This window comes from Monodelphis domestica, chromosome X (genome assembly GCF_027887165.1).
Source record: "Monodelphis domestica isolate mMonDom1 chromosome X, mMonDom1.pri, whole genome shotgun sequence".
Classification (NCBI taxonomy): domain Eukaryota; kingdom Metazoa; phylum Chordata; class Mammalia; order Didelphimorphia; family Didelphidae; genus Monodelphis; species Monodelphis domestica.
This window is the reverse complement of record NC_077235.1, coordinates 32,442,294-32,464,582: the sequence shown is the minus strand read 5'-3', so window position 1 is coordinate 32,464,582 and position 22,289 is coordinate 32,442,294. Positions and strand designations below refer to the sequence as shown.

At 38.6% G+C, this 22,289-nt stretch overlaps 1 protein-coding gene across 4 annotated transcripts in view; it reads left to right on the top strand.

Moving 5' to 3' along the window:
- Nucleotides 1-659: 659 nt before the first annotated feature.
- The window catches only part of ZNF275 (zinc finger protein 275), a 90,651-nt gene continuing 69,021 nt past the window's right edge, over nucleotides 660-22,289 (top strand). Inside the window, exon 1 of one of the 4 annotated variants that reach the window (XM_016426726.2) lies at nucleotides 660-947. The gene's annotated coding sequence lies outside the window, so the exon portion shown is untranslated. The remainder of the gene's footprint in view (nucleotides 948-22,289) is intronic. The other 3 variants (XR_001625484.2, XR_474698.2, XR_008914396.1) reach the window with 3 other exon arrangements.

The following is a 22,289-nucleotide window of genomic DNA, read 5'->3' as shown; positions in this document are numbered from 1 at the left end:
CAACAATACAGATTCTGAAATTTATACTTAACTAATGCTGACCCTACAGATTTTACCATTTATGCTTAACTAGTGCTAACTGATGTCAACTTTGTTTATGGAATCTCCACTGTCTCTTAGGAACTTGCCTTAAGGGAAGTCCCTGACTGACCTTGTCTTAGACTGAATAATAAATCTTCAAGTACCCAGTGATTTCACCCTACATAGAATTAGGTGCTTAGTACTAAGGTTTTTCAAAGGGCAGAGGTAAACTGAGTCATCCAAATTTCCTGTTGGCACATTTAACTTGAACATGTGTTTATTTTTTTTCATGTGTTTTTCAAAGGTGACACTGATGGGAAATTCCATATTTCAGAACATGAGGGTCCTGCTTCTGGCCTTGCCTCTCAGGGCCCACTGCCCCGACTCCAATTAGTGAACACAGTTTGGTCTAAAAATTCGGATCAGGAAATGTGGAGCTAGGGAAGGGGGAATGGTTAAAAGGAAAACAAACTTCCTGATGCTGAAAGGAAGATTAAAACGATTTAAAATAGAAGGAAAAAAATGACAACAGAAGGGAGTGCCTTGGATTGCCTTTCACTTGGGGAATATGAATATCGTGGAATATTCAGCGAGGTGCTGAAGGAGAGAGCCATGGCCACGGTGTAAATTTCATAACACACACACACACACACACACACACACACACACACACACACACACACACACACACACACACACACACACACACACACACACACACACACACACACACACACACACACACACACACACACACACACACACACGTGACCACCGAGACGAGAGAGACCTCCAAAGATGGCTAGAGAGACCCCGGAAATGCGCCCCCTCCCACTCCCGGAGGCAGGGAAGCCGGATCCAGCCGCTCTTCTGGCCACCTCGTCTAGGGGCCCCCAGCCCAACGCTGTCTTCCTCTAGGGGCTGGGGTGAGTGCCGGGGAGGAAGCCCTGGGGCTGGGCGGGCGGGGAGTTCACTCGCCGGGGAAACGTGGCTCGGAGGCGGGGAGGGGGGAACGACGACGGACACAGACCTTTTACTTTATGTTCCGGTTCTTTCCGTACGTCCTAGCGGCCCCCCTCCCCTGCGCGACCACACCCACTCGGCCTGCGCTCCCGCTGCTTGACCTCTCCCCCTTCTGCTTTGCTGTGGTTTAATGAGTGTGCTGAGGGGAGATGGGAACTTGTTAGACCTTGTCCTTGTCCTCATAGACAACAGAGCCATGAACAGGGGTGTCCTACTCAAACGAAAAAGGCCCTGGAACGCCACCGATGAACGTTGTGTGTGTTGTGGCCCCCCGCGGCAGAGTTTTGACACCCCTGACCACTGGAAGAAATAACTTTAGAACAAATTTGCGCTGCCAAGGCTGTGCATTTAGGGAGTCACCGCAGACCCTTTCGTAGGCTTTGGGGGGGAATCGGGAAATAGAAACCAGCCAGAAGCAGGAGAATACAAGGCCAAGTACATGCAAAGTGAAGGCCTGAACTTCACTTGGTAGGTAGTAGGGGACCATGGGAGGGGATGAGATTTGGTCTTGGAGTCAAGAAGATCCAGGTTCAAGTTTCTACTCAAGTTCCCAGGTGCTTCCTAGCTGGGGGCCCTGCGCATGCCACTTACTCGCTGTCTGCCTCAGTTTCCTACGTTCTGAAATGGAGATTATAAGAATCCTCATGAGCATCAAGTGAGATAACAAGTAAGCAGGGCTTCAAACAGGCATTCTTACTCCTATTCTTTGGCTCCAGGCAGGCTGAGATTTGTCTCTTGGACAGTATGGCCTAGAAGTCTTAGTTCAGTTTAAAACTATAGTTCAAGCACGTGGCAATATTATTGAACATTGAAAATCAACAGCAACACCAACAATAATAAGAATAAGAGTGAGAGCCAGCATTTTTGTAGCACTTTACAATTATCATCTCAATGGATCTTCACGACAACTCTGGGAATTGTGTTGATATTATCCCCATTTCACAGATAAGGAAACTGAGGCAAACAGAGGTTCAGGGCCAGATAGGTAGGCAGTGTCTATGGCCTCATTTAATCTTAGGTCTTCCTGACTCCTGAACCAGTGCTCTAACCACTACAGAATAAGGGATAGACTGATGTCTGTTATTTGGAATGGTTGTCTTTGAAACAAAGAGCACTTTAAAATGCATTCATTGGACTCAGGAATTCATGATGAATCCTTTCCTTAGAAAAAGGGCCATCTAGGACTTTTTAGCTTTGCGAATGTTGCACATTAGTGCATTCAGTTTTGCTCACAGTGGGGAACTTGCAAAAGGTTAATACTGTCAACTTGGAATCTAGAAACCCCAAGTTTGCCCTTTTGTCCCATTAGAATTCCCCCCCGGGGGCAAACTTGGGGTTCCAAGATTCCAAGTTGACAGTAGTCCTGGTGCTAAATCCTTAACAACAACAATAATAGCTTATTTTAATGGATATGGCACTGTGCTAGGGACTTTACTATTCTTTTCTTATTTGAGCCTCAGAAGAAACCTGGGAGGGAGCTACTATTCTTATCCCCATTTTACCCATGAGGAAACTGAAGAAAACAGTTTCAGTGATTTGCCCAGACTAAGACAATAGTCGGTATCTGAGACAGGATTGGAATACAGGTCTTCCTGACTCCTGATTTAGCCTAATCACTCTATCACCTTCCTTCCCCAGTATTATTGATTAAATCTTAGATAGTCATATTAAACATATTTGAGGATACAATAGTATAAGGCAGTGTTGGTGAAGTTGTGGCACACCTGCAGTGCTGGCACTCTGGGGAGCTGCTCCTTTTCCCCTCTTCCCAGCACTGAGGACATTTTTTTGCATGCCCCGCCCCTTTGTCCAGCTACCCAAAGCAAACACTTTCTCCTTCATTTCTCTCTGGTAATCTGGGGACTCACAGCTTGAATTTGCCCTCTCACCACTGGAGCTGGGGAAAAAAGTTTAGTCAGTGCTGGTATAAGGGATAGATATATGCCTGTTTTTTAGAATTGGTTGTTATGGAAACAAAGCATTTTTAAATTTAAATTTTATTGATTAATTAAGAAAAAATTTCCATGGTTACATGATTCATGTTCTTTCCCTCCCCTCCTTCCGTCCTCCTCCCATAGCCAACGTGCAATTCCACTGTTTTACATGTGTCATTGATCAAGACCCATTTCCATATTATTGACATTTGCACTAGGGTGATCCTTTAGAGTCTACATCCCCAATCATATCCCCATTGAATCGTGTGATCAAGCAGTTGTTTTTCTTCAGTGTTTCTCCTCCCACAGTTCTTTCTCTGGGTGTGGATAGTGTCTTTCTCATAAGTCCCTCCATACTGTCCTGGGTCATTGCATTGCCACAAATAGAGAAGTCCATTACGTTCGGTTGTACCACAGTGTATCAGTCTCTGTGTACAATGTTGTCCTGGTTCTGCTCCTCTTACTCTGCAACCATTCCTGGAGGTCTTTCCAGTATACATGGAATTCTTCCAGTTCATCATTTCTTTTAGCACAAATGTGTTCCATCACCAACAGATACCACAATTTGTTCAGACATTCCCCAATCGAAGGACACCTCATTTTCCATTTTTTTTTTGCCACCACAAAGAGCACAGCTACGAATATTTCTGCACAAGTCTTTTAAATCCTTATTATCTCTTTGGTGTATAAACCCAGCTGTGGTATGACTGGATCAAAGGGCAGACAGTCTTTTAAAGCCCAACAAAGCATTTTCAAATGCATTCATCTAACTTTCTTCAGAGAAAGAGCCCTTCCTTACATGACAAATCCTTTCTTGAGGCAAAAGGTCATCCATGAATTTTTAGATTTGTAAAATTTGAATTTTGATGTGCTGGTTTTTAACTTTCATTGGGACACTTGAACCAGGTTCTGTAAAAGGTGTATCTGTCCTGGTATTTGATCCTAAGTAGTCATAGTAATAATGATTGTAATAATGGCTAACATTTATGTAGGCCATACCAGATACTGTCCAGGGCTTTATAATTATGACTTCATTTGATCCTCAGAAAAACCCTGGGATTTAGTTGTTATTGTTATCCTCATTTTACTTATGAGAAAACTGAGGCAAAAACAGACATTCAGTGACTTGCCCAGAGGCACAGAGCTAGTAGGTATCCCAGTCTTGATTTGCATTCAGTTTCTTAACTCCTGGATGATGCTCCATCCACTGTGCCACCTTCCTGCCTCAATATTATTGCTTAATATTAATTAAACCAACCCAACTAGGGACACAGCAGAATAAGGGATAGATATATGTTATTTGGGTTTGGTTGTTATTGAACTAAATATATTTAGCCTTTTAAATGTGTTGATTGTATGAGAAAGAACCCTTACATGAAGAATCCTTTCCTGAGAGTCATCCTCCAGCATTCATTTGTAGTGGGTTCTATAAAAGGAGTAGTTGTTAAAAATGGTCTCTGATCCTAAGTAGTAGCGATAATAATCACAATAATAATAGATAATATTTAGATATTTCCTACTATATTCCAAGTGCTTTAAAATTATTATCTCATTGGATCCTCAGAAGAACCCTTGTAAATAAGTGCTATTATTATTCCCATTTTACATATCTGCAAAATGAGGAATACAGAGTTATAAAGCTATTAACTGCTTAAGAGTATATTTGAACTTAACATCTTCCTCACTGCAAGCCTAGCACTTTATCTACTATGCTACATAGATACCCCCAAATTATCAATTAATGATTGATTAAATGTTGTTGTTGTTCAATTGTGTCTTCATGACCCCATTTGGGTTTTCTTGGCAGAGATATTGGAGGGGTTTGCCATTTCCTTCTCCAGCATATTTTATAGGGACTGAGACAAGCAGGGTTAAGTGACTTGCTCAGGATCACATAGCTAATAAGTGTCTGAGGACAGATTTGAACTCTAGGCCCAGCTCTCTATCTACTGCACCACAGCAGTCATTATAATCAAGCACATTTGGGAACAAAGCAATATATTAAAGAGACATGGGACTGTTATTTATGATTGGTTGCTATTCAATCAAAGAATATTTTAAAGTGCATTTATTAGACCTTTTTTAAAAGAGGAAATCCTCACTGGAAGAATCTTTAGTTATCCAGGAATTTTTAGATTTGTGAATTTTTAATTTTGGTGTTTTTTTTTTATCAGAGCACTTGTCTAGGTTCTTAAAGGGTCAAGTTCTTATTGTACTTGATCTTAAGTTATAACAAGAATGGCAATAAAAATAATAATAGATTATATTTAGCTAGAGCCTACAATGTTCCCAACTCTGTGCTGAGAGATTTACAGTTAGCTCATTTAATCCTCACACTAGCTCTTAGAGGTAGGGGCTGTTATTATCCCTATTTTACAGATAATCAAACTGAGGCAAATAAGACTTGCTCAACCCTCAGTGACTTGCTCAGGGGCACAGAGCTGGTCAATATCTGAGGACCAGATTGACTCAGGCCTTCCTGATTCCAGGCCAAGCTCTGTATCCAGTGTACCATGTTATATTGCCCCAATATTATTGATTAAATATTAATTAAGAGCACATTTGGGAGTCAAATAAAGGATAGGTATATTCCTATTATTTCAGTTCATTTTAAATAGCATTTTAAAAGCATTAATTAGAATCTCTTTTATAAGAAGGAACCCTTACATTACAAATACTTTCCTGAGAGGAAGAGTCATAGTAATTGGTCATAAGTAGTAGTAATAATAATAATAATAATAATAATAGCAAGCTTTTATGTAATGCTTCCAATATCCTCGGTACTGTGCTAAGAGCTTCATAATTAATATTATCATTTAGTCCTTACAACAGTCTCTGAGAGGTTGATGCTATTATTATTAGCACTATTTTACAGATAATGAAACTAAGGGAAAAAGAGAGGCTCAGCGACTTGCCTAGGGTTAAATGGACACTCATTGTCTGAGGTCAGATTTGAAATCATCTTCCTAACTCTTGTCCCAATGCTCTATATCCTGTATATATTATTATTATTAATTAATTATTGATTAAATAATAACCAGTCAGATTAATCCAGCAAACATATCTGGGGACATTGCAGAACAAAGGATAGACTTGTGCTTCTTATTTATAATTGGTTGTTATTGAATCAAATAGCTTTTAAAAATGCATTAATTGGTCCATTTTTTTTTAAACCCTTACCTTCCGTCTTGGAGTCAATACTGTGTATTGGCTCCAAGGCAGAAGAGTGGTCAGGGCTAGGCAATGGGGGTTAAGTGACTTGCCCAGGGTCACACAGCTGGGAAGTGTCTGAGGCCAGATTTGAACCCAGGACCTCCCATCTCTAGGCCTGGCTCTCAATCCACTGAACTACCCAGCTGCCCCTAATTGGTCCATTTTTTATAAAAAACAACTCTTATACATTGAATCCTTTCCTGAGACGAAGAGTCATCCTGGGATTTTTAGATTTGGGAATTTTGCATTTTGGTTTACTGGTTTTTAGTTGCAGCAAGATACTTTTTTCAAAACCCCTTACCTCCTGTTTTAGAATCGATACTAATTATTGCTTCCAAGGCAGAAGAGAAGTAAGGGCTAGGCAATTGGAGTTAAGTGATTTGCCCAGGGTCACACAGCCAGGAAGTGTTTGAGACCAATTTTGAACCCAGGACCTCCCTCCTAGTGCTCTGTCCACTGAGCCATTTAGCTTTTCCCTTAGCAGGACACTTGTCAGTTCTGCCAAAAGAGTGGTTGTCATGGTATTTGATCCTAAGGAATAATAAAAATAATAGTAATATAATAAGAATAAGAGCTGAAATTATACAGTCCCTACTGTTTTCATAGCACTGTGCTAAGGGCTTTACAATGATTATTTCATTTTATACACATAGTCATGGGAGATATACTTTTATTATCCTCATTTTACAGATGAGAAAACTGAGTCAAATAGAAGTTTATTGATTTGTCCAGGGACACACTGCTAATAAGTTTCTAAGGCTACATTTGAACTCAGATCTTCCTGACTCCAGATCAGGTGCTCAATCCCCAGTATCACCTTGCTGCCACCATAGTGTTGATTAATTATTGATTAAATATTAATCATTAATAAAAAAGATATGGAGACTCTGCAAGGTAAGGGATTGATATAGTCATGTTATTTGGGGTTATTTTTATTGAACCAAGTAGCAATTTAAAATGCATTAGTCAAACTCTTGAATAAGAAAGAACCCTCACATGAAGAATCTTTTTTTTTTTTAATTTTTTTTAAACCCTTACCTTCCGTCTTGGAGTCAATACTGTGTATTGGCTCCAAGGCAGAACAGTGGCAAGGGCTAGGCAATGGGGGTCAAGTGACTTGCCCAGGGTCACACAGCTGGGAAGTGTCTGAGGCCAGATTTGAACCTAGGACCTGCCGTCTCTAGGCCTAGCTCTCAATCCACTGAGCTACCCAGCTGCCCCCTCATATGAAGAATCTTGAGAGGAAGAATCTTCTTGGCAGCATTTTTAGATTTGTGAATTTGGTATTTTTGTGTCGTCATTTTTCCTTTCATTGGAACCCTGGTCCACGTTCTATAGAAGACGTATTTGTCATAATACTTGGTCCTAAGTAATAATTATAACAACCACAATAATAATGCTAATATGTATATAGTGCCTATTAATCCAGACGCTGTGGTAAACATATTATCTCATTTGATCCTTACAACCACCCTGGAAGGTAGGTGGTGCTACTATTATTATTATTTCCATTTTACAATTCAGGAAACTCAGGCAAAGAGAGGTTCAGTGCCTTGCTCAGGGTCACACAGCTAGTCAACATTTGAGGTCGTATTGGAACTGAGATTTCCTCACTCCAGGCCAAGCAGTCTTCCCACTGTACCACCTTGTTGCCTCAAGATTATTGATTATCAATTAAATATTAATTAAACCCATTTGGGGATACTGCAAAATAAAGGATAGTCACATGCTTTCTTTGTTTTCTAACTAAATAGCATCTGAATGCATTAAGTATAAGAAAGCTTATTAGAACAATCATGAAGAATTCATTCCCAATAGAAAAATTCATCCTGAAATTTTTATTTATGAATTTTGCATTTTGTTTCACTAGTTTTGACTTTCAGCAGGACACTTGTACTGACTTTTGTAAAAGGAACATTTATTCTAATACTTGATGGTAAGTAATAAGAATAATTCAGGGCATCTAGGTGGTGTGGTACCATGGATAGAGTGCTGGGCCTGGAGTCTGGAAGACTCTTCTTTTTGAATTCAAATCCATCTTCAGACATTTCCTAGTTGTGTGACTCTGGGCAAGTCACTTAACTCTATTTACTTCAGTTTCTTCTCTAAAATGAGCTGGAGAAGGAAATGGCAATGGATTCCTCTAGACCAGTGTTGGCAAACTTTTTAGAGATCGTGTGCCCAAACTGCACATGAGCCTCCTGCATTACCCCAGACAGCACAGGGAGGAAGTGCTCACTTTGGGCAGCTGGACAGAGGGGCAGGGCATGTGAAAAATGTCCTCAGGAGCTGTGGAGAGGGGGAAACTGAACAGTCCCCTTGGTGCCACTGGGGCATGTGTGCTACATCTTTGCCAACATGGTTCTAGTATCTCTGCCAAAAAAAAAAAAAACCAAATGGGGGCAGGAAGAGTCAGACATGACTGAAACAATGACAAAATAATAGCAAAAATGGAGAACATTTATATAGTGCCTACTCTTTGCCAAGTGCTTTGCTGAGGGCTTTTGCAATTATTATTTAATTTTCCCAACAATCCTGGGAGATAGGTGTTATTACTATCCATGTTTTACAAATAAGGAAACTGAGGCAAAGAGAGATTCAGTGACTTGCCCAAGGTTACACAGCTTATCATTTATCTGAGGACAGAGCTGAACTCAGGTCTTCCTAAATCCCAGTTTAGCACTCTATTGTGTCACTTCAATATTTTTATTAATTACTAATTAAATGTTAATAAATTATATTAACCAAATAACATATTTGGGAACAGAGTAGTATAAGTGATAGACATATCTCTTTTATTTAGAATTTGTTCTTATGAAACAAATAGTATTTTTAAATATGTTAGTTGAATTCCCATGAGAAAGAAATGTCACATGAAGAATCCCTATCTAGGCATCATCCAGGAGTTTTTATATTATAATTTTGGTTTACTGGCTTTTGTTTGCAGCAGGAAACTTGTACGAGGTTTTTAAAATTTTATTTAGTCAATTTAGAACATTATTCCTTGGTTACAAGAAGCATATTCTTTCCCTCCCTCCCCCACCCTTCCCGTAGCTGATGCATAATTCCACTGTGTCCTTGATCAGAACCTATTTCCATGTTGTTGATGTTTGCACTAGGATGTTCATTTAGAGTCTCCATCCCCAACCATATCCCCATCAAACCATGTGATCAAGCAGTTGTTTTTCTTCTGTGTTTCTGCTCCCACAGTTTTTCCTCTGATTTCTTAAATAACCCCATATCAGAAAAAGAAATCCAACAGGCCATCAAAGAACTCCCTAAGAAAAAATCCCGAGGTCCAGATGGATTCACAAATGAATTCTATCAAACATTAAAAGAACAGCTAACCCCAATACTATACAAACTATTTGACATAATAAGCAAAGAAAGAGTTCTACCAAATACCTTTTATGACACAAATATGGTAGTGATCCCAAAGCCAGGGAGGTCAAAAACAGAGAAAGAAAACTACAGTCCAATCTCCCTAATGAATATAGATGCAAAAATCTTAAATAGGATACTAGCAAAAAGACTCCAGCAAGTGATCACGAGGGTTATTCACTATGACCAGGTAGGATTCATACCAGGAATGCAAGGATGGTTCAATATTAGGAAAACCATCCACATAATTGACCACATCAACAAGCAAACCAACAAAAATCACATGATTATTTCAATAGACACAGAAAAAGCCTTTGATAAAATACAACACCCATTCCTATTAAAAACACTAGAAAGCATAGGAATAGAAGGGTCATTCCTAAAAATAATAAACAGTATATATCTAAAACCATCAGCTAATATCATCTGCAATGGGGATAAACTAGATCCATTCCCAATAAGATCAGGAGTGAAACAAGGATGCCCATTATCACCTCTACTATTTGACATTGTACTAGAAACACTAGCAGTAGCAATTAGAGAAGAAAAAGAAATTGAAGGTATTAAAATTGGCAATGAGGAGACCAAGCTATCACTCTTTGCAGTTGTACTAGGTTCTGATTCTAAATAATTATGATGATGATGATGATGATGATACAAATCATATTTATATAGTATCTACTGTGACTCAGCACTGTTATAAGGGTTTAGCAATTATTCTTGGGTAATAGGTGTTGTTATTATTCTAATTTCACAGATATGGAAATTGAGGCAAACAGAAGTTCAGTGACTTGTGCAGGGCCAGACAACTAGTTGGTGTTTGGAGCCAGATTTAAACTTAGGTCTTCCTGATTCCTGACCCAGTAATATTGCCAATATTATTGATTAAATCAATAAATCATATTAATCAACAACATACTTAGGGACACTGCATAATAAGGGATAGATATATGCTTGTTATTAGGGTTTGATTGTTATTGAACCAAATAGAATTTTGAAATGCTTTACTTGGACTCTTTCTTATAGGACAGAACCACCATATGAAAAATCCTTTCCTGAGAAGAAAAGTCATCCTGGAATTCTTAGATTTGTGAATGTTGAGTTTTGTTGACCTGGCTTCTATTAAAGTTAAAGGAGTAGTTGTCATGACATTTTATCCTAAGAAGTAGTAGTAATAGTAGTTGTAGTAGTTTTTCATGGTGAGTCCTATTTGCAATGCCCTGTTCTAAGAGCTTGACAGTTATAATCTCATTTGATTCTCACAACCACCCTGGAAGATAGGTGCTATTATTCCCATTACAAATGAGAAAATTGAGACAAAAAGAGATTTGGTGACTTGCCCAAGGTTATACTCTTAGTAAGCGCCTGATAGTGGATTTGAACTCAGATCTTCCTGCCTCCAAACCTGGAACTCCTATCAAATGAACTACTTCACTGACTTAACATTAAATGATTAATTGTTGATTAAATATTAATCAAGCATAGTAATAAAAGAAACACTTTGGGGGACACAGGGGTAGACAAAGGCCTGTTATTTGGAAATGGTTTTCGTTGAAAATGCATTAACTGGACTTCTTTGTATTAGCAAGAGCTATCTTATGAAGAATCTTTTCTTAAGAGGAGAGTTCATCTTGGAATTTTTAGATTTGTGACATTTTAGTGTACTGTTTTTTACTTTCATCAGGAAGTTTGTGTAGCTTCTTTTTTTTACATATAATTTTAATTTTTTTCTCAATTACATGTCAACGTTTTTTGAAAAATTTGAGTTCCATATTCTGCCCTTCTTCTCTCTTCTCTTCTTTCCTTGAGAAGAGATGCAGTTTGATAGAGGTTATATGTACACAGTCTTGCAAAACATTTCCATGTTAGCCATGTTGCAAAAGAAAAAATCCAAGAATAATAAAGTAAGAAAAGCATGCGTCAATCTGCATTCAGACTCCATTGGTTCCTTCTCTGCAGGTGGATAACATTTTTTATCCTCAGTCCTTGGGAATTGTTTTAGATCAGTACATTGCTGAAAATAGCTAAATCAGGGGGCAGCTGGGTGGCTCAGTAGATTGAGAGCCAGGCCTAGAGATGGGAGGTCCTAGGTTCAAATGTGACCTCAGACCCTGGGCAAGTCACTTGACCCCCATTGACTAGCTCTTACTACTCTTCTGCCTTGGAACCAATACAAGATGGAAGGTGAGGGTTTAAAAAAATAGCTAAATCATTCACAGTTATTCATTGTACAGTATTGTCATTACTATACACAGTGTCTCCTGGTTCTGTTCTTTTCACTTTGTATCAGTTCATCTAAGTCTATACAGAAATCCCTTCCACATCATGTCTTCCCCATCATGGTTTCAATACATTGCAGATCAGTATAAGAAATCAAATGGAAAATTTAGAAACTCAGAAATGCATAAAATGCTGCATATGCATAGCATTGTATAATATCAACATTTTGGTCTTATTTTTAAAGATTTAATAATTTGCATTTTTGTTTCTTTTTATACAGTATTTTTTATTTAACATTTACCTATCCATAGCCTGTGACCAAATACTTGACCCACATTTTCAGTGTGGTACTGTTAAAAAAAAAAAGAAAAAAAAATTAGGACTTCTATGCTATAAAGAGAGGACCAAAATTTTTCCCATGGATTTTCTAGATTGTGGGGGTACCATGTCCCTAATCCCTGCAATGTGGAAAGGATATTGATAATTTTTCCCTCTGTTTTTGCTCTTCATGGTTTAGGTATCAGGACCATATTTGTGTTGTAAAAGGAATTTAGTAGTACCCCTTCTTTTACTACTTTTCTGGATAGTTTACATACTGTTGGAATTAATTGTTTTTTAAATGTTTGGTAGAATTCACTTGTGATCCATCTGCTCCTGGAGATATTTTTTCTTATGGAGCTTACTGAAGATTTGTTCAATTTCTTTTTCTAAGATAGGGTTATTGAAATATTCTCTTTCCTCTTCTTTTAGTCTGGATAATTTATATTTTTATAAATATTCATCCATTTCTTTTAGATGGTCAGGTTTATTGGTATATAATTAGGTAAAATAACTCTTAATAATTGCTTTAATTTCATCTTCATTGTTGATGAATTCACCCTTTTCATTTTTTGTATACTAATAATTTGGTTTTCTTCTTTCTTTTTAAAAATTGAATTAATCTAAAATCTATATCAGATTGCTTATTGTCTCAGGGAGGGGAAAAGGGAGGGAGAAAGGAAGGGAGAAAGAGTCAGAAGAATGGAAAAACTTTTGAATTCAAGATAAAAAAGAATGTTAAAAATTCTTTTTACATACAATAGGAGAAAATAAAATATTAGTAAAAATAAAATAAAATAACTCAGTGGTTTATCTATTTTATTGTTTTTTTAATAAAACAATTCCTAATTTTATTATTAATTCAATGGTTTTCTTGCCTTCAATTTTATTAATATCTCTTAATTTTTAGGATTTTCAGTTTGGTGTTTAATTGGGGTTTTAAAATTTGTTCTTTTTCCAGTTTTTTTAGTTACTTGCCCAATTCATTGATCTTCTCTTTTGCAGTTTTATTGTTACAAGCATTTAGAGCTATACATTTCCCCCTGAGTACCGCTTTAGTTGCACCTTATAAATTTTAGTATATTATCTTATTGTTGTCATTCTCTTTATTTTTTTCCAGCGAAGAGTAATTCCTTTTATTTTTTTCCCATTTGAATAAGTTTATTTAGTCAATTTAGAACATTATTCCTTGGTTACAACAATCACATTATTTCTCTCCCTCCCCTCCACCCACTCTTCATGCAGCCAACTTGCAATTTCATTGGGTATTACTTGTGTCCTTGATCAGAAACTATTTCCATGTTGTTGTTTATACTACGATATTCATTTAGAGCAGCAGTTCTCAACCTGTGGGTCGTGATCCCAGTGGGGGTTGAAAGACCAAAACACAGGGGTCACCTAAAGCCATCGGAAAATACATATTTCTGATGGCTTTAGCCGCTGAGAAATCACACTACTTTACAGCAAGATCTTGGAAAGAACGGGGACCCTGCTGCCTGCACATTGTACTAATATTAGTTACTTATCAGCAGCCCTCCCCCTATGAGGGGAGATGGATTTACCCTGTTGCCTGGAGAACGGACTCAAACCCAGAGAGAGCACCCGGGTGCTGGTTCTGGAGGGGTTAAGAAAGAGTCCTGGAGCGGATAACAGAGCCGAGTAACCCCAGCAATGTGAAGCCTCAGCTAGAGCTGGAGGGAGACGACAGGAAGAAGAAGACAGCGTCTGCAGACCCCCCCCCCCCCCCCCCCCCCGGCAGGACTTACCTCCCGTCCCAGTGCTCAGGCCGCCTCCTGCTGGATTAATATTTCTCAACATATAATTAAATATTGTTTTTATGATTAATCACTATGTTTAAATTATGTTTGATTTGTAGCAATGAGAATACATAATGCATATCAGGTATTTATATTCCAAATCATAACTGTAGCAAAATTACAGTTTTGAAGTAGCCACCAAAATAATTTTTTTGTTTGGGGTCACCGCAACATGAGGAACTGTATTGGAGGGTCACGGCATTAGAAAAGTTGAGAACCACTGATTTAGAGTCTACATCCCCAACCATATCCTTTCGACCCATGTATCCAAGCAGTTGTTTTTCTTCAGTGTTTTTACTCCTGCAGTGTTTCCTCTGAATGTGGATAGTGGTTTTTCTCGTAGGTTCCTCTGAGTTGTTCAGGGTCATTGCATTACCACTAATGGAGAAGTCTGTTACATTCGATTGTACCACAGGGTATCAGTCTCTGTGTACAATGTTTTCCTGGTTCTGCTCCTTTCACTCTGCATCAATTCCTGGAGGTTATTCCAGTCCCCATAGAATTCCTTCACTTTATTATTCCTTTGAGCACAATAGTATTCCATCACCAACAGATACCACAATTTGTTCAGCCATTCCCCAATCGAAGGGCATCCCCTCATTTTCCAATTTTTTGCCACAACAAAGAGCACAGCTATGAATATTTTTGTTCATGTCTTTTTCCTTATTATTTCTTTGGGGTACAAGCCCAGCAGTGCTATGGCTGGATCAAAGGGCAGACAGTCTTTTAGCGCCCTTTGGGCATAATTCCAAATTGCCCTCCAAAATGTCTGGATCAATTCACAACTCTACCAGCAAAGCATTAATGTCCCGACTTTGCCACATCCCCTTCAACATTCATTACTTTCCTTTGCTGTCATGTTAGCCAATCTGCCAGCTATGAGCTGGTACCTCAGAGTTGTTTTGATTTGCATCTCTCTGATTATAAGAGATTTAGAACACTTTTTCATGTGCTTATTAATAGTTTTTATTTCTTAACTGAAAATTGCCTATTCATGGCCCTTGCCCATTTTTCAATTGGAGAATGGCTTGATTTTTTGTACAATTGGTTTTGCTCTTTATAAATTTGAGTAATTAGACCTTTGTCAGAGGTTTTTGTAATGAAGATTGTTTCCCAATTTGTTGCTTCCCTTCTAATTTTGGATGCATTAGTTTTGTTTGTACAAAACCTTTTTAATTTGATGTAATCAAAATTATTGATTTTACATTTTGTGCTTTTTTCTAACTCTTGTTTGGTTTTAAAGTCTTTCCTTTCCCAAAGATCTGACAAGTATACTATTCTGTATTTGCCTAATTTGCTTATAGTTTCCTTCTTTATATTCAGGTCATTCACACATTCTGCGTTTATCTTGGTGTAGGGTGTGAGATGTTGCGCCAAACCTAATCTCTCCCATAGTATTTGTCATTCTCTTTAAAGAAATTATTGATTGTTTCTATGATTTGTTCTTTGACCCATTAATTCTTTAAGATTAGATTGTTTAATTTCCAATTAATTTTTAATGTTTCCACTTATTGAATATGATTTCTTTTATATTATGATTTTAAAAAAGGATGCATTCAATATTTTTTCTTTTCTGCATTTGGTTGTGACATTTTTATGCCCTAATACATAGTCATTTTTTTATGTAAGTGCCATGTACAGCTGAGAAAAAGTTATATGCCTTTCTATTCCCATTTGCTTTTCTCCAGATGTCTAACATATCTAACTTCCAAAATTCTATTCATTTTCTTCTTTGTTGTTTATTTTGTAGTTACATGTATCTAGTTCTGAGAGGGGAAAGTTGAGGTGCCCCACTAGTATACTTTTACTATCTATTTCCTCCTGTAACTCATTTAACTTTGAGAGCCAAGCCAGTGGTCTCACAGAGGGAAGGGTTCTTCTGTCTAGATGTGATGGTCCAGTTGGATAAATGATGAGAGACACTGGATGCTCAATCCGTGTTTAGGCATCACCCAGTGTTCTGCCATGCACAGGGTTTGCATTTATTTTGTAGGTTCAGTGAGTGCCTACAGTTTTGGCACACAATCATTTCTCAATATACATGTTTCCATAGAACCTAGCAACAGACATGAAGCTTAAGGAGATAGTCAACAAAAAATTATTGCTATAACAGAAATGGAGATGAATGACATGGATAGGGTGATCTGGAGGTTAGTCCCTCCTGACCTAGGGGATGACAAGTTAGGGGAATCATTGTTACTTTTGGTCAGTTTTCACAATCAATCACAATTACTTAGGAGATGGGTAACAAAACATCTTGTAGCTAGGTACAGGGTTAGAGGGTAATTTAAGACAGACCAGAATTGGGATTTTCCTCAATTTCCAAGTTTTATATTTCTTGTGCTTGATTCAGGCACCTAGCAAGGTTGCTTGGTTGTTATAAACATAATAAATCAGTGGAGAGTGTGTTGTTTCAAAGGAATGATCAATTGCCTGTCATGCTTTGTCTACAATGGGTGTGGAGTGTTTAAGTGTGCCTCTGCTTGTGAGAGAAGGGAGGGGTAGTGGGTATCGGTCTTTAGGTTTTAATTCTGTGATTATAATCTTTTGGGGGTAATAATCTGGGTGGATTATATATGTGTTAATCCTGTAAGTATTTGATCTCATGTTATTTTTCCTGTTTTGGGGAGAGAACAATAATTATAACAATTCTATTAGAGAGAGAAGTCACATGGGGGGGGGGAAGGTTCAGTTCATCTTTCTGAAGGTTGCTCTGTAGCCTCCATTTCCCCAGACTGCAACTCTGTCAGACAGTGGGGGTATGATGGCTCTCCACAATTTAACTTTTCTCTTAAGAATTTGGCTACTATGCCTTGTGGTACATTTGTTCTTAGTATTGATTTTACTTCATTGTCTGTGGTACCTTTTAGCAAGATGTCATTTTCCTGCTTATTTCTTTGAATTAGGGCTATTTTTGCTTCTGCTTTGTCTGAGATCCTGATTGCTTCTCCTGCTTTTATTACTTTAGCTGAAGCATAATAGATTCTGTTTCAGGCCCTTGTTGTACTAGGTTCTGTAAAAAGAGTAGTTGTCTTGGTAGTTGATCCTAAGTAACCTTTCCTCTAATTAACTGCTTGGCAATGCTCTCCTGTTGGTGACTCACCCTTAATTAGTCTCTGAGCTGTGGAGGAAGGTGATCTGTGAGCACCTGCTTCCTATGGAGATGATTATGTACATGCTGGGTCATTTGAGAGGGGCTGGCAATACTAGGAAAAGGCACGTGTCTAACTGAAAAAAGGAAAGGAGAGAAAGGCAGAAAAAGAATTGGGAAAGAGAGAAAAAGAGTAGTAGGACTTAATGTTTGGTCAGCAGTCCGTGATCAAATAAATGTTGGAGAAGGTGAAATGTGGTATTTGTAGTACAAGTCATTAGTGCTCTTGGAGCCTGAGTATGTAGGTTCATGCTGGTTGTATCTGACCTCTATTGAGCCTCAATTTCTTCATCTATAGGAGGAAGAAAAATACTTAGGACAACCTTAATTTTTGTGGAAAGCACTTAGTAAGCCTTCAAGAAATGTGAGTTCTTATTGTTTTCTTCAGGTGTCAGAGCTTCTGTATATTACCCACAGTGTAAGATGTGGAAATGAGTCTCTTTTCACTGAGATTTTAAATACCCTGTCCATGGGGACACACTTAGGGTTTTCTTGACTTCCAGGCCCAACTTCTAGCCTCTCTGCCACTGTGCCTGTCATGACATTCCTGAACCCTGGTGTCACAAAAGCTTCACCTCATCCTTTTGTTGTTTCCTTCCCAGCCCACCCTCTCTGATCTCTGATTCCTTTTTGTCATGCTGGGTTATTGCATTGGGAGCCAAAAGAGACCTTAGTGGTGAGTTAATCCAACCTCATTTTGGAAATAAGCAAACTGGGCACCAGATAGGCTTAGGCACTTGCCCAAGGCCACACAGCTGGGAAGTCCCAGAGCTCAGCTTTGACCTCCAACCTCCTGAATCTAGTCCCAACACTTTCCACTGTAGCTGGAGGCTCTCTCTCTCATGCTTTTCACCCAACTGCCCTACTTTCTTTTCCTATGAAACCAAAATCCTCCCTAAACAACTAAACCGTATCCTTATTCACCTCCCTTCCCCAACTCTGCCCTTTACTTTTGTTTTTAACTTAATGAAAACTTTCTCTCCCTTTCACCTTTATTTACCCTCTTTTAGTCCCTTGGAATGACCCTCAGCAACCAAGGCCATGCTTTCTTATCCAAAGGTTAACACACACACACTTTTACTTTCAGTCTTAGAATTAATACTATATATTGGTTCTAAAACAGAAGAGCAGAAAAGGGTTAGACAATGGGGATTCAGCCCAGGGTTACACAGCTAGGAAGTGTCTGAAGCCAGATTTAAACCAAAGTCCTTCAGACTCCAGGCTATCTACTGAGCCACCTAGCTGCCCCTTTTGCAAGCATATATTGATTGAGTACATCTTCTGCTCCCTGACCCCAGTGATGGGTGCCTGCAGTCTGGTATTCATTCTCTGAGTTGCTCATTGGACACTGATCATAGGTTGCCTTTATTTTTCCTGTGTGTCCATTCTCTTGTGTCTTATGACCCCAGGTAGATTTTAGGGACAGGTTCAGAGCTTCTCTATCACTTATTAATAGAAACAATAGAAAACAATCTCAGGACTTAAAAGTCAAGAGATCTGAATTCAAGTCCAGTTTCCACTCATTAGTTTTACAGCCATAGGCAAGTCATTTAACCTCAGATCCTTTTTCTCTTTAAAAATGGGGATGAGAGTAATTAGATTTCCTGCTTTTCAGGAAGGGACAGTGTCTTGTAATCTCCAAATCACTGCAGAAATGGAGCAGTTATAGATTGTGTAACTTGTTGAGAGATCATTTCTATCAGTAAGGGGGTACAGTGGATAGAGCTCTAGGCTTGGAGTCAGGAAGCCCTGAATTTGAATCCTGCTTCTCACATTTCTCTCCAAGCTGTGTGACCCTGAACAAGTCATTTAACTTCTTTCTGCCTCTCTTTCTGCTTTTGTTACATTGATTTATTGTGAAGATCTAATGAAATAATCTATCTAAAATGCTTTGCAAACCTCAAAGTACTATAGAAATGTTAGCTAGTATTATTACTTAGTATTTTAAAACTATCAAGAGTAATTTTGAGAGTAAATATCTTTTCAGCAGCTGTCCTCCTCCTCCTCCTCCTCCTCCCCTCTCTCTGTCTCAATCTCTCTGTAGCCATGGAAACAATCCAAGGAACATGGATGAGGGAGGACATCTGGAGATCTGTTTACTTGCTTATGCTCCAAATTTTTGCTTAGAGAAATCCATTCCATTCTGTTTACAGTTTAATGATCTTCTGTCAATACCTGCTCACTCTTTCTCTCTTTTTCTTCCCCCTTCCTCCTTCTCTGGCAAAGAAAAAAAAGAAATCTGTGGACTCTTGTTCAATGTTGGATGATGCTCATTTCACAGCATTTGAAATAGGGGAGCAGAATGGTTCTGGATCCATCTGAGTCTTAGTGCAATGATGACTTTTTTCATCCATTTAATTTCTCTTCCTTTTTATATCATTATCACTTCCCACTAGATTTCTTCTCTCCCCTCCAACTAACATTCCTTTGGAATGAAAAACAAAACAAAACAGTTAAGCAGAACTGATCAACACATTGGTCACATCTAACAATGTGTGCTTCATTCTCTAACAATTTTGTACTACTCTCTGCCAAGAAGAAGGGAGTATGCTTAAGCACAAATCTTCTTAAGTCGTCACCATGGTTTACTGCAGTGATCAGAGGTCTAATGTCATTCATTGTTCTTCTTTATATTATTGCATTCATCATATGAATTGTTTTCTGATTATTCTTACTTTCCTCTATATCAGTTCCTATAGAGCTGACCAAATTTCTAAGAATTCTTAGTGTTTGTTTGTTATAGCTCAAGATTAGTATATTACACTCAGATACCAAGGTGTTTTCAACCATCTCCTAGTTGGTGATAGTAAGCTTCATTTTGGAGGCCATCTTGCCTCATAAGTTGCTTTTCTGCTCTTCTGTTTGCCTTGCTTTATGCCATCAGTCAGTAAATACTTATATACAATCTGCCTTTAGTTTTTTCTTCCCTTGAATACTAGTTTGTGGCTGCTCATCTTGGCTCTGCAGGTCCTACTATATAGCTTTACTCCCTTTTCTGTTAAGGGTAAATTTTAGCATTGAGACTGAATATAATTTTAGTGGTCACCAGGGATTTAAATTCTAAATCCTGATGAAATACTCAACTCAGAACGGAATTTTATGGTGGTTTATTTACAATAGAAGGAAGAAATTAAGAATGAGAGAGAGAGAGAAAGGGAAGATCTGCTCTGGTCTGATCTGAGCCAGGGGGAGTGCAGAGGCCTCAGCCAAGGGACCTTCCCAGAAGATTAAATCTAGTTCAGCTTCCAGCTATGAGGCCTCCTCCAAGATGAGGGGCCTCCTTGAAGGCTGGTGCCTTCAGAAAGCCAGGGAAAGGGGATTAAGCCTTGCAGTCACCACGGGACAGTCTAAGGGAAGCATTCTGATGTCTCACGCTACAGCTCCTCCAAGCCAAGTTCCACCACCAAGCTCGCCAAAATCCCTCTCACAGGAAGTGATGTGAAATATAAAGGCAGTTCTTTACATCACTTCCTGTGTCTCACATGTACCAATGATGGCTTAAACTTGGCTTTGGGCAGCCCAGGAGGTCAGTCAGTTGTGTTCTGATTTGTCACTTGCTAGCACGTATGGGTCATAGACCTTCCGCCCCTATACTTAATCCTTAAGTCGGGGTATATACATTCCTGGTTGCTAAAATTCTAAAGACTAAGCAGGGTGGAGTAAATCTAAAATTCACATTTCCCAGTGTCTCTCATGTGTCAGATAAATGATCACCAGTTTTCATTCTTTTTACCTATATTTGTGTGTATATATGAACTCTTAAAACATCTGCATATTCTAAACTTAAATATCACTACTCACCTGTATAAAAAAATAGGACTGGCTATTTATTTAGAACATGCTTTTTTTTTATTCTTACTTTCAGGCCTAGTGACAACTCTTAAGAGAGAAAGGCAAGCTCTAGGCAAACAAGATAAAGTAATGTGCCCGGGGACATACAGCTAGGAAGTATCTGAGGTCAAATTTGAACCCAGGTCTTCACAACTCCAGGTCTGGTGTTCTATCTACTGAGGCACCTAACTGCCCCTTAGAACAAGCTTTTAAAGAACACCAATACCTAAGGATAATTCAGTGACCTTCTTCTTAAGCTAAACTCTTAGCTAATTATTATAATTTTAAATTATATTTATAGGTGATACAGGTCACTTTGATCATCAGGCATTGGAGAAAAGAGAGATGTACAGATAGGGTCATACAGAGGAATTAATAATTATAAAGAAATTCTACCATGTCAGCTTTTAGTCCTATCTTGGCACAGTGGATAGAGTGCTAGACCCAGAGATAGGAAGATTTGAGTCCAAATCTGGCCTTAAGATAACTTACTACCTGTGTATCCATGGGCAAGTTGCTTCATCTCTATCTGCTCTAAAGGTTAAATTTAATGGTTAGACTTAAATTATATGAAATAACGTGGTTGCTGAAATCATCTTATCTTAAGTCAGAAGTTTCTTTACCAACATAGAGGAGAAACAATAAAGTAGAGATGTGTGAAAGAGGTTAGAGAAAATACCTATACTTGTCCTCAGCCAGGACGGCCAGTTGTGAGTAACCACGTGGCCTCCTCCAAGATGGAAGCTAGTATCTTAGGAAACTAGGAAGGGAGTCAGCCTTTCACTCACCCAACAAAGTAGTCCAATAGTCAGAGTCTAAGTTGAAGCTGAGCTCCAAGTCCATGATCCAAATCGCAGTTTCCAGTTAAGCTTGCTCAAAGACTCTCCCTAGTCAGAAGACAATCTCTTCAAACTATCTTCTCAAAGACAATCTCCCTCAAGCCAAAGGATTTCATGGCTCCTTGTCCCTTCCTCTCTTCACAGGGGCCAATCACAGTTTCCAAATTGTCTAGCACTGCCCAGGGGGACAGTGTCTGTAGGATTGACTTCTCACTTTCATATGCTTAAGTTCTCACCTTCTGAAGGTTAAGTTCTCATCTAAGGGTGTGAATTTTCACCTTCTGGAGAGGTGAATACTCATCCCAATTGATTGAGTTTCTGAGGGTATGAATTCACTAAGTAGTTTGCAGCTCCTCCACCTAGTTCAAGATTGTGTTGATTCAATCAAAAGGTAGACAAAGGATTATTAATCCAGTCTTCACAATCTAGTGAGGTACTTAAATTAGTGTTAACTCAGGATAGACAATAGAGTAAAGAATTCTCTTTCACACTGCCTTAGTTGCCTCAGCTGTAAAATGGAGCTAATAACATCCCCTAACTC